Source organism: Octodon degus, unplaced genomic scaffold, assembly GCF_000260255.1.
Source record: "Octodon degus isolate 3935 unplaced genomic scaffold, OctDeg1.0 scaffold00001, whole genome shotgun sequence".
In the NCBI taxonomy this organism is placed as follows: Eukaryota; Metazoa; Chordata; class Mammalia; order Rodentia; family Octodontidae; genus Octodon; species Octodon degus.
Window position 1 is genome coordinate 8,934,582 of NW_004524577.1, and position 12,587 is coordinate 8,947,168.

The following is a 12,587-nucleotide window of genomic DNA, read 5'->3' on the forward strand; positions in this document are numbered from 1 at the left end:
AAAGAGAGAGAGAGAGAGAGAGAGAGAGAGAGAGAGAGAGAGAGAGAAAAGAGGCTGGGGATACAGTTCAGTGTAAAGTCCTGGGTTGAATTCCTAGAACCACACAAAAACTAGCTGGGTATGGTGGTAGACACCTATAATCCCAGGATGCCTGTAATCCCAGCACTCAGAAGGCTGAAGCAGGAGGATTTCCAGGAGGATAGCCTGGGCTACATAGTATAAGGCCAGCTCACACTACAAAGGGAGACACTGTCTCAAAAAAGAAAAAAAAAAAAAAAAAGTGAAAGGGGGATGAGGAAAAGAGAAAAAGGAAGGAAGGAGGGAAGGAAGGAAAGGGGTCTGGGGTATAGTTTGGTGACAGGACAGTGCCTAGCAGATGTGAGGGCTTGCACTTAATTCTCAGAACTGGTGGGTGGGGGGTGGGAAGAGTGAGTCACTGTTAGTTGTTTTTTAGTGTGGTGGTTTATGCCTATAATCCCAGCACCCGGGAGGCTGAAGCAGGAAGATATGTGTTGCAGACCAGCTTGCGCTATGTAGTGAGTTCCAGGTCAGCCTGTTTCAAAAAAAAAAAAAAAAAAAAAAAAAAAAAAAAAAAAAAAAAAAAAAAAAAAAAAAAAAAAAAAAAAAAAAAAAGAAAACCCAGAGCAGAAATGGTCAACATTAGGAACATCGATAAGGCATGATCTATTCAATGGAATAGAGTACAGTTGTGGGGAAAAGGAACGCTAGTTGGGCGTGGTGGCCCACGTCTGCAGGCTCAGCTACTTGGGAGCCAGGAGTCTGGGAGGTCAGCCTGGGTAGCACAGAGAAACCCTACCTCCAAAACTAGATAGCCCGCAGAAGTACTGACGTGTGTCATGACACAGCGAATCTCCCAGAAATGATGTTGATGAATAGGGGGTGTAGAAGTGTGGGATTTCCTTTCTGTTATTGCTTTTTTTAAATTTTTTTTTTACTGAGGATTGAAACTAGGGTCTTTGCACTGAGCTACATCCTGGCCCTTTTTTATTTTTCATGCCAAGAGACAGCCTCACTAAGTCGCTGAGTTGCCCAGGCTGGCCTCAAACTTGTGGTCCTCCTGTTTCAGCCTCCCAGGCTGCTCCAGCACACCAGGTCGTGATGCCGGTTTTGTGCCACTTGGTCTGGGTGGGCACTGGGTTTCTTCCATATGTTTCTGCACTTGATTCTTTAGTGCAGATGTTATTAATTCAGGGATTTCTTTTTTCATTTCCAATCTGAGGTCTTCTATATCTTTCTGCAGCTGTTTTATTTCAGAAGCGGTTGATTCATTGCTTTCAGCTGTGTGATTTCCAATTTGTTCTGTGTTAGTGTCCTCTGCACTTGTTATGGGTGGGCTTGGGTTCTGAGGTTGCATTTTGTTCCTTCTCGTCATTTTGTGTAGCACTGTCTTCTGCCCTTTGTTGTAGATCTTTGCTGTAGTTATAACCTTCACACGTACTGAAGTTCAGGTGGAGCTCTACAGATTTTGGAGTTATCCAGCTGCGTCTGGCTTAGGTATGGCTGCTGTGCTCAGCTCCTTCCCGCTGCGGACCTGGGCTAGGACTGGGTCTGGGGGTTCCTGGAACTTGGCAGAAATTCCTACTGGGCGGGAGGGGTGGGGCAGGTAAGGTGGAGTGGTGGGGGGCGGCCCGAGGGGGTGGGAGAGGGTCTGGCCCATGCTGCGCCTGGGCTGGGACTGGTCCCGCCGGCGCAGGGTAGCAGGAAGCTCTCCACACACTCACCGGACCTGGGCTAGGACTGGGTCTGGGGGTTCCCGGAAGTCGGCCTTGTGCCACTTGGGAACACGCAGAACTAAGGATGGATGGAGATAGAAGTCAGAATAGAGGCGGTCCCTTGGGGCAGTGTTGTCTGGAAAGGGACACAGAGGGACATGCAGCGTGCGGGGTGGTTCTCTCTTGGTGTATAGGCACGCAGGCTTATTGTTGCATTCTACCCTGAAGGTCAGCACACATCACGTACTTTACAGTACCCGACATACTGCAGTTCAGTGGATTCTAGGGTCGGTTAAGGGGAACCCAATGAACCACCTCCCAAAATACTTTCCTTGACCAAAAGGTGCAACGTTACATCAGATATACCAAGGCATGGATGTTATGTAGCTTCTGAAAGTTTATCCCAAAACAGTGAGACTCTTTAGAACTTGGAAAAACAAAAGCATACTTAAGCAAAGTTGTTGATATTGTATTTCCTGATGCATTGCGATAGTTTCTTTTAAAAATTTCGGTAACAGATTCCTTTTTAGTGAGTTGGTCTTTTCATTGAAAAGGTTATCACGACCTAGACAAAGGCATTCTCCAGATAATCCTTTAGAATTTCTGTTACCAGGCAGGGGTGTAGCTCAGTAGTGGGGTTTGTACTTAGCCTGCGGGAGGCCTTGGGTTAAGTCCCCTGCACATCATCTATACTGAAAGGAGTGCAGCGGGACACAGCGGAGGGCTCCCTGGTGTCTTGGTGTACCCCAGGGAGAAACAGCAGCAAGAATGCAAAAAGAAAGGGAGTTTAAGGGGGGGTGTGTTGGTGCACCCCTGTAATCCCAGCACTCAGAAGGCTGAGGCAGGAGGATCACTGCGAGTTAGACACCAGCCTGGATTACAAAGTGAGCTCAAGGCCAGCTTGAACTGCATAGCAAGACCCTGTCTCAAAGAGACAAAAAGAAAAAGAAAAAAGAAAAACAAAAGAAAGAAAAGAAAAAGTTTCTACTCACCAAGTGTCTGAAAGGAGCTGACCAAAGGGAGTGGGAGGCTCTGTCACAGGTAAAGGGCAAAGCCACATCTGCTCAGTGACCCTTGTGGAAAGACCATGCCCAGAAACTGGAAGTCACCCCACTTCTGGCTGGGACTGCCCTGTGGAAGATCTTTTTTTTTTTTTGTGGAACCGGGGATTGAACTCAGGTCCTTGCGCTTGCCAGGCAAGCACTTATTCTACTGAGCCATCTCCTTAGCGCCCCCCTGTGGAAGATCTTATGAGTGGGGTCACATATCAAGCCTGCAAAGAAGCTCAGCCCACGTGGTGGGACATGACTGTAGTCTCAGCACTTGGCGGCCTGAGGCAGAGGCAGGAGGATTGCAAGTTGAAGCCCACCCTGGGCTCCTCAGAAATTTAGTAAGACTGTGTCTCAAAATCAAAAATAGAGCTGAGGACATAGTTCAGTGCCTGGCCCTGGGTTCAGTCCTCAGCATCATAAAGAAAACATAAGTGTCCCAGGTATTTTTGACAGCTTCTGAATTGTGCATAGGAAGCTCTGACTTAGTTGGGTATATAGTTTGATATGTGTGTCCACTATTAAATCCAGATTGTGCTTTATAGCAAAGGTTATAGCTCTTCTTCTGGGGGGTCCTCTCTGGAGCTACAGCAGGCAAACTGCAGCTCAGCCCCTCACTGGCTTCGGATGGAAGCAGGAACTGTAAAGGGCAGTTCAGCGCACCTTTCTACGTTTACAGGAAGATTGTCTTCCCCTCTTTGCAAAGAGCTGACACAGAAATGCGGCGTTCGCCCCCACGTCCACCCCAAAGAATAATGAGGGTCAGGTTGTGCGAGGACACCACCAACGTCAGCAGATTGGCAGAGGAGTCCAGGCTTACGGAAAGAAATACGCCATCGCCACTGAAAGGAGCGCAGCGGGGAAACGGTGGAGGGCTCCCTGGTGTCTCGGCGAGCCCGGGGAGAAACAGCGTCATGAATGAGGAAAAGAGAGAAGAAGATAAGAGCTGGGTCGGGTGGTGGCCCATTGCCTGGCTGGAGAGTGACCCCCAGAACAACAGTAGGGACATGTATTTGTGCTTTTGCTAAGTTAGTATCACGTGACAGAAGGTTGCCCAGTGACTAATAGCTGGCATTGTCCCTGCAGGATGCTTTGCTCGGGACTGAGGTAACTTGACTACTTTAGGCACTGAGGCCTCCTCCTGCTCGCTCGCCCGCGGCTGGCCCATTTCCAGCTTCAGCGGCTCGCGACAAAAGGCACGCGGCACAGCCGTGCGCGTGGGCGGTCACCCCAGCAGGGTGCGCGTCACCAGGCTGGAGCTGGGCGAAGGCAGCAAAAGGATCACGAACTAGACAGCCAAATCTCACGGAAAGGAAAAAGGCAACTAAGAGGAAGAAAGCATTGAGAAGAAGCGCGAATAAAACCCTCTTATATACTTTTTTTTTTTAAATTTAGTACAGGGTCTACAGGTCTCACTGCGCAGATCAGATTCGTAGTGATCCTCCTGTTTTCAGCCTCCCAACGCTGGGATTACAGATGCACGCCACCAGCCCAGGCTCTTTTGAGAACAGCTCAGTGTGGGGGTGGGGCTAGGTGGGGGGGTGGGGAGTGGGAGGGTGGGTGGCACGCTGGGGACCAAACCCTGGTCCCTGTGTCTGCCTAAGCAGGCGCTTTAATCTGCTAAACTATCTGGCCAGGTCTTCTACACAACTTTAATTAAAAAACAAACAAAACCAAAAAAAAACCCAAACAAACCCCTGATAATATGGAAAAACCAATGTAAGAAAGCCCCAGTGACTTGCAGGACGCTTTGAGACCCTTTCGTCCGCTTTCCAGGGGCTCATTCTCGGCCCTCATCCCAGGAAGAGTCCGGGACCCTCGGCGAGGCGCACACATGCGGGGCCACTCGGGGGCAGGCAGACGGAGCGCTGTGGCTGGCAGGCGGAACCCCGAGATCTTCCCAACGGTGATGCTCAGCTGAGAGCACAGGCCCGCGGAGGAGCTCTCTGCAGCTCGGGTCAGCGGGATGCACTCTCCTGGGGGATTTGAGCTCTCCCACGACCGAAGGCACCAGAGATAAGCATTTGAGAGCTCCGAGGTGCTGCTCTGAGAATGCCTGTCGATTCCTGAACATCAGTGCGCTGGTGGGACACTGAGGAGGGTCGCTCTCCAGCAACCTCCAGAGGTTAGCTGGGATTCCAGGTTACCTTGCTGTTGTGGCTGTGTCCAGATGTCCCCCAATGCCACATGGGGTCATGGGGGGGGGCTTTTTAAGCGGTGGCTGGATCTAGAGTGTGTGTGATGGTTCCATGCTGGATCAAGGGCACTAGGCTTAAAGGTGTGAGTACCACCTACCCTGAGCAGCCTCCATAGGATACAAGAGTTGGGCCAGGGAGGTAGCTCAGTGGTTTAAGCACCTGCCTGGTTAAGCGCAAGGTCCTGAGTTTGATCCCTGGTACAAAAATAAATAAATAAATAAATAAATAAAATAAATCTTTAAAAAAATTTTTTTATGTATCTAGTACAGGGTCTCTCTGCACAGTTCGAACTCATAGTGATCCCCCTATTTTCATTCTCCCCAGTGATGGGATTACAGGCCTGCGCCACCACGCCAGGTCTCTGTGGCCAGTTCAGCACGCCTGGGGGCAGAGCCAGTGCGGCATGCGGTACTGGAGATCTCACTCCAGTCTGTGCTTGCCTGATCATATGTTTATTGGCCATTTGTTTTTTCTTCTAAGAACTGTCTAGCCATTTCTTTTTCCCCCCCATAATTTTATTGAGAAACAAATAGCAATGAGACAGTTTCAAACCAAATTGGTAGGTCAGTTTCAATAATTAACACATTGCATACATTCTTCCTAGTGGTTAATTGCTGTACAAGATGCGGACATGATATCCTATTTACAAACACTATTAGAACAAATCCCTCTATTCATTAAGAGAATGTAACTATATATCTATCCTAACCATTTTGTTTTTTATTTATGTATGTGTGTGTGTGTGTGTGTGTGTGTGTGTGTATGTGGCCAGCTCAGCCCACCAGGGGGCTGGGGGATTGAACCGCGGTCCCTGTGATTTGCCAAGCTTGTTCCAAGTAGGTGCTTTAGACCACTGAGCCATCTCACCAGCCCCTCCTATGTAGTTTAGACTGGCCTTGAACTCCCTATATGGCCTGGGATGGCCTCAAATTCATTGTGATCCTCCTGCCTCAGCCTCTGAAGTGCTGGGATTGCAGATGTGTGCTACCACACCCAGCAAAAAAATTTTTTTTTTCTGATATATTGTCTTGTTAAATTAGTAAATTGCCCACGGTGGGCTCAAACTTGTGATCCTTTTTGCCTCAGCCTCTCAGTGGGAGGGAATTACATACAGGCTTGCATCAGCACTCCCCGCCTAAAACAAGACTGATTTGTTAAAAAATTATTTTTAGGGAGGGCTCTACAGGGTGTTCAGGGTCTTACTACTAGACTGGACTCGCAGTTATCTGCCTGTTTACAGCCTCCCTAGAGCTGGGATTACAGGAGCACGCTGCCACGCCCAGAAACAAGACTTACTTTGTTTTGTTTTTTTGAGACAGGGTCTCTCTTTCTGTAATTCAGATTGGCTTTGATCTCACTTCGTAGCTCCTCATGGCCTCAAACTCACAGTGATCCTCCTGCCTCAGCCCCCCGAGTGCTGGGGTCATGGGCTTGTGCCTGCTTCTGCTCCCATTCCTGGCATCTGGCCTGATCCAAGGGAGCCGAAAGAAGGTGGGTGGGCCACCCTGCCTGCTTGGGGCCACCCAGCTGCCACCTGGTGCTGGGGAGAGAGCCAGATGGGTCAATGAATAATTTTTATAAACTTTTGGAGATATACTAACACATTATTTGCGCTTATCTCAGTTTCAGATTTGACTGGCATACTCGTTTTATTTCCAGAACCTGGTGACTCTGGCCTCTTGGCCATGCGTGGTCCTGGTGGGTGACTTCTGGCCTCTGCGAGGCGCAGCACCGCTGTCCTGCGTTCCGGTCAGTGTGTGGGGCTGGGGTTTAGCAGGAAACTTCAGCGTTGCTCCGTGGGGCGGTGTTCGTAGTGGGGGTGTTGGAAAGGCTCTAGATCGGAGGAACAGTCAGGTGAGTGGAGCAGCCTCTAATCCCAGCGCGGATCGAGGATCGAATTGGAAGTTCAAGCCCAGCTTGGGCTCCTTAGCAGCCCCGAGAGAGGCTATCGTGAGAAGGTCTCAGGCTGTAGTTCAGTGTGTGCAACCGGGGGGTGGGGTGGGGTGGGAGTGGGGTGGGGGGCAGTTCCAAGGGCTGCCTGAACCCAAACCAAACCAAAACAGAAAATATACCGGGAATGTGTTGAGCCTGCCGGGTACTGGCGTAATCAAGCTGCCGCCTTGGAGCGCCCCCTTGTGACCCGAAGAGTAACTGCTTCTCCTTCCCTTGGTGCTCTGCGGAGACATCCGCTCCTGTCCTTTGCAGGGTCCGGGACACCAGGCCATCGCCTGCCAGGCCCATTCCCACCCCCATCCCCCACCCCCATCCCCCACCCCCGTACAAGTCCGGAGCGGTGAAAGCTCCCGGAGCCAGCGCAGGCCTGGGACTCAGCCCCGGATGGTGGGGGTAGGGGGCGGCGCCTGGGGTGGGTGGAGGCTGAGTGATGAGGGGGAGGGGGCTTTGATAAGTCAAAGCTGGAGACAGGGCTGGGATGTTATATGTCCCCTGTAGTTGGTTTATGGACTCGCTCACACTACCCCCTCCCCTTCCCTCTGCCCTCCCTCCTCCTTTCCCTCCTATCCCCTCCCTCTCCTCTCCCTCTTCCTCCCTCCCTCTTCTATCCTTTCCTCTCCCCTCCCTCTCCCCCCTTCCTCCTTCCCTCCCTACTGCCCCTCCTCCTCCACCACCACCTCCTGCTTCCTCTTTTTCCTCTCTCTCTTCCCCTTTCCTTGTTCTTCCTCTACCTCTCTCCATCAAGGACAGAACCTAGGGCCTCATACATTGAGCCCTGCTTGCTGAATTCTAAATGTATAAAACAAGAGTGTGTGTCAGGCCTAGTGGTGCACACCTGTAATCCCAGTACTTGAGAAGCTGAGGCAGGAGGATCACTGCAGGACTGAGGCAGCTTTGGGTATATGGTATACGTTCAAGGACAGCAAAATAATTTTTAAAAAGTATGAAGGAAGTTATAGTAACATAAAGCCATTCAAATTAGCTTACTGAAGGAGGACATTATTCTAAGGATGATAGGGACATTGAGAGTTTCTGTTGGAGTCTGAAGAGCTCCCAAGGGACCGGAGGTACGTGTGTGGCAGGCTTCTTCACCTGTATCGTCCATTATAGAGGTCACTAATCCCGTGTGCCTATTTCAGTTAAAAGTAACCAGAATCAGAGCCGGTGAGCTAGCTCAGCGGACTAAAGAACCTGCTTAGGCAAGTGCAGGGACCGTGATCCTATCCCTGGCACCACATGCTGTGCCAGCCTTACCCCGAACGGGCACTGAGCTGGCCACAGAGTCCAGGCGTAGTGGCACACGCTTGTAATCCCAGCACTGGAGAGGCTGAAAACAGAAGGATCATTAGGAGTCCAAGCTGCATAGTGAGACTCTGTAGCAACCAAATACATTAAAAAAAAAAAAAAAAAGAAAAAGTAACCAGAATTAAATTGCACCTGTGCATGGTGGCAAATGTCTGCCATCCCAGCACTCAGGAGGCTGAGGCAGGAGGATTGTCTTGGGTTCAAGGCCAGCCTTAACAGCATAGTAAGACAGTGTCTCAAAAGAAAAAAAAAATGTTCTGCTCGGCAAGCACAAGGTCCTGAGTTTGATCCCCAGTACAAACAAAACAAAACAGGGCTGGGGAGATAGCTCAGTGGCTTAAGCCCCTGCCTGGCAAGCACGAGGTCCTGAGTTCAATCCCTGGTACTAAAATAACCCCAATTGTTTGCACCCACTTAAACATCTTCTTGGCTTCTGCAGAACATTACAAGAGATGCAGATTTCTCAGTTTGGCCCACACAAGCCGAAGAAAAAGGTCCCGGGCTTCAGCCTGCCATTCCTGGTGTTCTCAAGCTGGGCTGGGTGCCAGGAGAGACCCTTATCCAAGGGTGATGGATCAGTCCTTGTCACTGCTCTCTGCAGAGGGACACTGCGTTAGACCTTCTGTTGCCGACACACAAGACCTCACCCAAAATTTAAACGAGCAAAAGCTTCAGTCCTGAAGCAGAGGCCTTGTGGGGAGGGTGTAGGGAGCAACTCCCCTCAGGTCAGGGGAGCTGGAAGCAGAGCAGGGGACAGCACCAGAGCTGGAGGGGGAGAGACCAGAGTGGCAAAGGCAGACCCTGTGGTCCCCCAAACACCCCCAGAATCGGCTCCATCAGTCACCGATTCCAAAGGAACCAAGTTGAGCTCCACCCTGACCACCAGGCACCACGTCCTCAGTTGGCTTTAGAGTTGCATTTGCTCCCTTGATAGTTGGCCTTTCAATAAATGACTTCGAGGGTTTTTTTTTTTTTGTTGTTGTTGTTTTGTTTTTAGTTTTTGGTAACTAAACACCATGATCTTGGTTAGGTTAGCAGACAGAGTATCTGGATATGTGGGCCAATTGTGCTTAGATTCCAGCTAGGTCTAAAGAAATCATGAAGTTCCTTGACTACTTCTTCTTCTTCTTCTTTTTGTTTTTTTTTTATATTTATTTATTTTTATTTATTACATTTATTTTTTAGTGTGTGTGTGTGTGTGTGTGTGTGTGTGTGGCCAGCTCAGCCCACCAGGGGGCGGGGCTGGCTGGCATGTGGTGCTTGGGGATCGAACCGCGGTCCCTGTGCTTTGCCAAGCTTGTTTCAAGTAGGTGCTTTAGACCACTGAGCCATCTCTCCAGCCCCTCTTTTTGTATATGTATTTTAGGGAAGGGTCTACAGGGTGTTCAGGGTCTCACTTCTAGATCAGACTCTAATGATCCACCTGTTTACAGCACCCCACAGCGCCCCGTCTCAATTGCCATCTCAGTGCGCTCGGGGGCGGGGCCGGCACGGCACGCCCAGGGATCCTCCTTGGCTCTTATTCAATAGAGACCATTCAGCAGGTGTGGTATTTTAGGAGATTATTCTGGCCTCAGACTATCAGCAATCCTCCTGCCTCAGCCTCCTGAGGTCTAGGATTACAGGCATGAGCCACCAGCTGTGACACCCAATTGAATTTTTACCCTGATTCCAGGCCAGTTTTTGTAATAGAGCGTGGCATGGTGGCCTTCACTGTAGCTCAGGAGGTGGCCTTCTGTTTTCTGGCTCAGCCCAAATGGAAGGATCCGTGGGTCTCAGTGCGATCTGTTCTACCTGGGGAGAAACTGCGGCAGGCATGAGGAAAAGACAGACAAGAAGCCAAGAGCTGGATTAGGTGGTGACTCATTGGCCTGATTGGCGAGACGACCCCTGAACAACAATATGGACATCTATTTATACCTTTGCAAAGTGCAAGGTTGTCTAGTGACTAATAGCCGACAGGAGCCAGCCGGGATGCTTCTCTCAGGACTGAGGCGCCCTGTTTGCTTTAGGCGCTGAGGCCTAGTCCCGCTTCCACACATTTGGCCAACGTTCTAGCTTCCAAACAACAGCTTCTCTTCAGTAGATCATGTTTTATTGAAACACAGATGCCCCTTGCACGTGTGGTCCACCGGTGGATTTGCACTACACAGAGAGCTAAGTACTGCAATTTCAACAGAGACCTTTGCAAAGCCTTACACATTTCCTTTCTGCTCTTTATTGAAAACGTTTGCCCACTTTGGTTTAAATGATTGACTTATAGACCAATTTCTCTCTACTTACAAAACTTTTTTTTTTTTTTTTTTTTTGAGACAGGGTCTTGCTATGCAGCTCAGGCTGGCCTGGAGCTTACTTTGTAGCCCAGGCTGGTCTCGAACTCCCAGAGATCCTCCTGTCTCTGCCTCTGAAGTGTTGGCATTACAGATGTGTGTGACCATGCCTGGCCAGGACTGTTTTAAACTGGGTACAATGATGCACAGCTTCACCCCCACCAGTCTTCAAGGCTAGAGCAGGAGGGTCACAAGTTTGAGTCTGGCCCTGGCAACTTGGTCAAGACTTAAGAAGACCCTGTCTCAAAACAAAAAATAGGACCGGGAAGATGGCACAGTGGAATAAGCGCTTCCCTGGCAAGCACAAGGGCCTGAGTTCAATCCCCGGTTCCACAAAAAAATAAATAAATAAAAAAATAAAAATAAAAAAAATAAAAAGAGCAGAGGGTATAGTTCAGTGTGAATACCTTGTTTTGTTTTTTTTGTTTTTTGGCAGAATGGGGATTGAACTCAGGCCCTTGCGCTTGCCAGGGAAGCACTTATTCCACTGAGCCATCTCCCCAGCCCCAGTGTGAATACCTTGTGTTCACTCCCCAGTACTAGAAAATTTCATAAATCTCTCTTTTTTTGTTGTACCGTGGATCAAACTCAGGACCTGTGCTTGCCAAGCAGGCACTTAAGCTGCTGAGCTATTTTGCCAGCTCCTAAATCTCTTTTATTTTTATTAATTTAATTTATTTATTTTTTAATTAATTTATTTTTTGCAGTACTGGGGATTGAACTCAGGACCTTGTACTTGCCAGGCAGGTGCTTATTCTACTGAGCTATCTCCCCGGCCCTATTTTTATTTTTTTTAAAATAAATCTCTTTTAAAATGATATCATTTCTGAATTGTGCTTAGATCCCAGCTAGCTCCAAAGGAACCAGTACAAAGTATAGTATCATTATTTGTGGTAATAATCCCACAAATAGTACAATTGTACAAAGTATATTACTGTTATTTGTGGTACTAGAGATTGAATACAGGGAACACTGAGCTACATCCCTAGCTTTCTGATTTTTAATTTGATGTATTCATTTATTTTTGCAGGGATTGAATTTAGGACCTTACACTTGCTAGGCAGGCACCTATGCCACTGAGCTATACCCCCAGCCCACTCATTTTTTATTTTTTATTTTTAAAATGTATTTATTTATTTGTGTGTGTGTGTGTGTGTGTGGCCAGCTCAGCCCACCAGGGCGCAGGGCTGGCTGGCATGTGGTGCTGGGGGATTGAACCGCAGTCCCTGTGCTTTGCTAAGCCTGTTCTAAGTAGGTGCTTTAGACCACTGAGCCATCTCACCAGCCCCGAGCCCACTCATTTTTAAAGTTTAATTTAATTTAATTATTTTATTTTTGTATGTATTTGGTACAGGGTCTCACTGTGCAGCTCAGACTCCTAGTGATCCTCCTGTTTTCAGCCTCCCCAGTCATGCCCAAACTTGGTGGCTGGCTCAGCATGCCCAGGGGTGGGGTGGTCGTGGCCTGCGTTGTAGGGGTGTGGGGAGGATCAAACCCTGGTCCCTTCCCTTGCCTAAGCAGGTGCTTAGTCCGCTGAGCTATCTCCCTGGCCCAATTTATTTATCTTTTGCCTGTTTTAGAAACAGGTCTCATTATGCAGTTCAGGCTGGTCATGAGCTTACTTTGTAGCCCAGGCTGACCTTAAACTTGCAATGATCCTCCTGCTTCAGACTCCTGAGTGCTGGGATTACAAGTGTGTGCCACCATGCCCAGCTGTGTTATTTTCAGAGTTTCAGAAAGAAGCAAAAAGCTGGGCATGGTGATGCAGGCCTGTAATCCTAACAGTCAGGAGGCTGAGGCAGGAGGATTGCTGTGATTTCGAGGTGAGCCTCAGCTACCTAGTGAGTTCAAGCTGAGTCTGAACTACATCACGAGACCTAGTCAAACAGACAAACAGGGCTGGGGATGTAATTTAGTGGCAGGACATATTCCTAGCGTGCACTAGGTTCTGGATTCGATATTCAGCACCAAAAAATAAACAAAAATAAATATAAGCTCTTCTCTTTTTCCAGGAGAAGG